Source organism: Phacochoerus africanus, chromosome 9 (assembly GCF_016906955.1).
Source record: "Phacochoerus africanus isolate WHEZ1 chromosome 9, ROS_Pafr_v1, whole genome shotgun sequence".
NCBI lineage: Eukaryota > Metazoa > Chordata > Mammalia > Artiodactyla > Suidae > Phacochoerus > Phacochoerus africanus.
This window is the reverse complement of record NC_062552.1, coordinates 79,968,762-79,974,020: the sequence shown is the minus strand read 5'-3', so window position 1 is coordinate 79,974,020 and position 5,259 is coordinate 79,968,762. Positions and strand designations below refer to the sequence as shown.

General features: G+C 35.8%; 1 pseudogene; it reads right to left on the bottom strand.

The window, feature by feature from the left end:
• Positions 1-4,087: 4,087 nt before the first annotated feature.
• Positions 4,088-4,766, bottom strand: LOC125136680 (olfactory receptor 11H6-like; annotated as a pseudogene).
• Positions 4,767-5,259: the final 493 nt, after the last annotated feature.

Genomic DNA, 5,259 nt, shown 5'->3' with positions numbered 1-5,259 from the left:
CACTTAGTATAATCTCTAGCTGTATCCATGTTGCTGTGAATGGCATTATTTTACTCTTTTTGTGGCTGAGTAGTATTCCATTGTATATATGTACCACATCTTAATCCATTCATCAGTCAATGGAAATTTAAGTTGTTTCCATGGCATGGCTATTGTGAATAGTGCTGCAGTGAACATTAAGGTTCATGTATCTTTTTGAATTATACTTATGCAATTTGGGCACTCTCAATTAGAAAATTCATATAATTTTAATTGAATACCTACCCAACATAAATATCAAGATATTAACTTTAAATTCTGACATTATTACTGTAAAAGAGATTTCCTGGCTGTATTTCCAAGGGGAATTGTGAAATGCCCAAAAGACTGAGATAATGAAATTAATTTGAGTTCATCATCTCCTTAAAGCTAATTGGACATTTAGTGAGAGAAGGAACTATATTATGGCCTTGAACAGTGCAGTACCTAGACTCAAAGATGCAAATTTTCTAAAATGCAAATCTTATCATGTCACTTTCTTGCTTTCCACCTTAAATATTTTCTTCTCACCTACAGGATTGAGTGCAAAGTCTTCAGTCTACTCCCTGAGGTGGGAAATCTGCATTGGAGGAAGAGGAGTGGCTGACTTCTTGAAACCACTCTGTGTCAATCAAAGAGCAAAGCAAAGAGGTACCTTGGAGGGCAAAGCACTGTTAGAGTTGGGGAGTGGAGAAGTAGTAACGATTTGAAGAGAAATATCCCACCCTCTGCAGCTTTTATTACTGAGAAATAGCTATTACAGTAACTTCAGAGAGGGAAAGAAAATGCACACACATACAAGACTACAGCTGCAGTGGCTGCTAGAAAAGAGTACAGCAGAAATGTTAATTGATAATAATCAAAATAAAAAACAATTGACCCTGGTAGTATGCTTTGAATTTTTGTTATTTTTGTGGTAAAATACAGATAACATAACATTTATATTTAATAATTTTAAGTGTACAGTTCTGTGCCATTAAGCACATTCCGATGCTGAGAAATCGTTACCACCATCCATTTCCATAACTCTTTTCATCTTCCAAAATTGGAACTCTGTATTTATTAAACAATAATTCCCCATTTCTCCTTCCCCAGCCCCAGGCAACTACCATCCTACTTTCTGTCTCTATTAATTTGACTACTCTAGGAATCTTATAAAAGTGGAATCATATAGTATGTGAACAGCTGGTTCATCCACGTTTCAGCATGTTTCAGAACTTCCTTTCTTTATAAGGTTGAATAACATTACAGTATATGTATATATCATATTTTTTCATCCATTAATCCATTAATGAACATTTCAGTTGCTTTAATCTTTTGACTGTACTGTGCATTTTACAAACACTTTTACATGTGATTTTTCATTTGATTCACAAAAAAACACCTAAAAATTGCCCTTTTTAAAAATTGGAATAACTGTTTTTATTTGCTGAAGTGGAGCCAAAAGACAGCCCTCATCAATTTTTATCCAACAAATCACTATTTTCCCTTTCATAAGACAAGGAAATATGAGGGAGTGCAAAAATTCTCTTTTTGATGTGCATTTATATAGACCTCTTTCAAAACTCAAATCTTTTAAAAAAAATAGGCACTTTCTTCCTTACACAAAAATAATAGGGTTATAATTTAAAAGATCAGAACCATAAAACTCTGAGAAGAAAACATAGAACACTCTTTGATATAAATCATAGCAGTATATTTTTGGGTCTGTCTCCTAAGGCAAAAGAAATGAAAGTAAAAGTAAATAAATGAGACCTTAAAAACTACTGCAGAGCAAATGAAATCATCAACAAAAGTAAAACACAACATACTTAATGGGAGAAATACCTGCAAATGGTATGACCAATACGGGGTTAAAAATCCAAATACTTGTAAATAGTTCATACAACTCAATATAAAAACCAAACAAACAACCAATCTAATTAAAAAATAAGCAGAATGGAGTTCCTATTGTGGCTTAGCAGGTTAAAAATCTGAGATAGCATCCGTGATGTGAGCTCGATTCCTGGCCTCAATCAGTTGGTTGAGGGTTTCTTGTTGCTATGGCTATGGTATAAGCCTGCAGCTGCAGCTCCAATGTGACCCTCAGCCTGGGAACTTCCATATGCCACAGGTACAGGTGACCCTAAAAAGAAAAAAAAATGAGCAAAAGACCTGAATAGACATTTTTTCAAAGAAGATGTACAGATGGCCAACAGGCATATGAAAAGATACTCAATATCACTAATCATCAGAGAATTGCAAATCAAAACCATAATGAAATATCACCTCATACTTGTGAAGCTATCATCAAAAAGTCTACAAATAACAACTGATGGCAAAGATATGGAGACAAGAGAATGTAAACTGGTACAGCCACGTTGGAAACACTATGGAAGTTCCTCAAAAAACTAAAAATAGAACTACCACACAATTCAGAAATTCCACTACTTGGTACGTATCTGATGAAAATGAAAAATGTTAATTAGAAAAGATAAATGCACCTGAATTTCATAGCAGCCAATATATGGAATGTTCAATAGCCAAGATATGGAGCAATCTACATGCCCATCAACAGATGAGTGGATGAAGAAGTGATATATATATAATGGAGTATTACTCAGCCATTAAAAAGAATGAAATTCTGAAGTTCCTTTGTGGCACAGTAAGTTAAGGAGCAAGCAGTGTCGCTGCTGTGGCTCTGGTCGCTGCTGTGCCACAGGTTCAATCCCTTATGCCACGGGCACTGCCAAAAAAAAAGAAGAACAAAATTCTGCCATTTGCAGCAGTATGGATGGACCTAGAGGGTATTATCCTTATTGAAATAAGTCAAACAGAGAAAGGCAAATTCTGTTTGTTTGTTTTTTATGGCCACACCAGCAGCATATGGAAGTTTCCTGGCCAGGACTGAATCTGAGCTGCAACTGTGACCTGCACCACAGCTATGGCAACACCAGATCCTTTAACCCACTGTGCCAGGTCAGGGATTGAACCCACACCTCTGCAGGGTCCTGAGCCACTACAGTCAGATTTTTAATCCACTACACCACAGTGGTAACAGCCTGTTTATTTTATATTTTAGATTCCACATATAAGTGATAACAAAACAGAAACAGACTCACAGAGACAGAATAAACTAGTGGTTACCAGTGAGGAGAGAGAAGGAAGAAGAGAGGAACAAGACAGAGGTAGAGGATTAAGAGGTACAAATTACCTCTATGTATAAAATGAATAGCCTATAAGGACATATTGCACAGCATAGGGAAATATAGACATTATTTCATAACAACTTTAAATGGAGATTATCTATAAAAATATTGAATCATTATGATATACACCTAAAACTAACATAAAGCTGTAAATCAATTGTACTTCAATAGTAAAAAAAATAAAATAAAATATTTTTAAAGTCTAGGGAAAAAACTGCTCAAACTGATATTTGGCAACAAATAACTAATGTTAATAAATTTTGGTATAATTTTATTGGTAATTTATTATATAATATTATAATATTGAGTGCCAGGTACTATTTCAAATGCTTCCACATATTAACTCAATTCAAAAAACTCTATGATAAAGATATGATTTAACTGGGTCTTCTCCATTTAAAATTAAGAAAACAGATAAATAACAATTTGAGTAACTAGTCAGTAAGTAACAGAAACAAGCTTGAAAATAACAATTTGAGTAACTAGTCACTCAGTAAGTAACAAACAAGCTTGAAAATAACAATTTGAGTAACTAGTCACTCCAGAAACAAGCTTTGAATTTAAGAAATTCTCCTCTGGAAATATTTATTTTAGATCAAGTATCTTTTATTACTTTTAAGTATAATTTTTCTTGATTCTTTACAATAGTCCTCCTTTAGCTCACCAAAGTGTCTCCCATTCAGGGGCACAACAGGATCAGTGGTGCCTCTAGAGTGCTGGGATGTAGGTTTGATGCCCCACTGGCACTAAGGATCGGGTTGCCACAGCTGCGGCTTGGATCTGATCCCTGGCCCAGGACTCCGTATGCTTCAGGGCAGCCAAAAATAAAAAAAAAAAAAAGAAGGAAAAAACAAACAAATGAAAACATTCAGGAATTATATTTACTTTCTACACATAACTTTCCTCAGGGCAACCTTCATCTCCTTATTCTTAAGGCTGTAGATCAGAGGATTTAAAAGTGGAGTTGCAATTTAGTACAACATGGTCAAGAACTTCTGTATCCCAGGATGACTGGTTGCCCCCAGGGTTAAATATATCACTGTGACTGAACCGTAAAATAGAAACACCACTATCAGGTGGGAGGCACATGTAGAGAAGGCTTTTTTCCTGCCTGAACCTTTGGGGACCTGGACCACAGCTCAAAGCACCATAGTGTAGGACACAAGGATATAGAACAAAGTGATGAATATTATCACAGCACTGAAAGTGCTACAAGTCAGAGCTGTCTTGGGGACAGGGACACATGATATGGCCAGCATTGCCCCAAGATCACAGAGATAGTGATCAATGATATTTGGACCACAAAATGGAACTTGGGAGATAAGGGCAGCAGGTGTAACTAACCAGAGGAATCCACCCACCCAGTAAGCACACACAAGGGTTCCGTGGACTTTCCTGGTCATGATGGTGGGATAGTGCAATGGACAGCAGATGGCAACATACCTGTCAAATGCCATCAGGGCCAGGAAGAAAAGTTCTGTGGCACCAAAGAGAGAGGAAGATGTAGAACTGCAAGATGCAGCCATGGATCAGAAGAGATAATATTGTTAAAATGTTCATACTCAACCAAAGCAATCTACAGACTAAATGAAATCCCTATCAAAATTCCAACAACATTTTTCAAAGAAATAGAAAAAACAATCCTAAAACATGTATAGAACCACAGAAGATTCCAAAGCAACCTTAAAAAAGAAGAACAAAACGAGGCAACAACCTTCGTCGTTTGAAACTATGTTAAAAATTATTATAATCAAAACAGTATGGCATTTCCATAAAAACAGATACTTAGACCAATGAAACAGAATGGACAGCCCATAAATAAACCCATACAAGTACAATTAACTAATATTTGACAAGGGAGCCAAGAATACTCAGTAGATAGAAGACAATCTCTTCAATAAATAATGAAGAGAAAACTGGATAGTCACATATAAAACAATGAAACCAGACCCCTATCTTACACTAGTCACAAAAATTAACTCAAAATGGATTACACAGATGGCCCACAAGCATGTGCTCAACATCCCTGATTATTACAGAAATGCAAATCAAA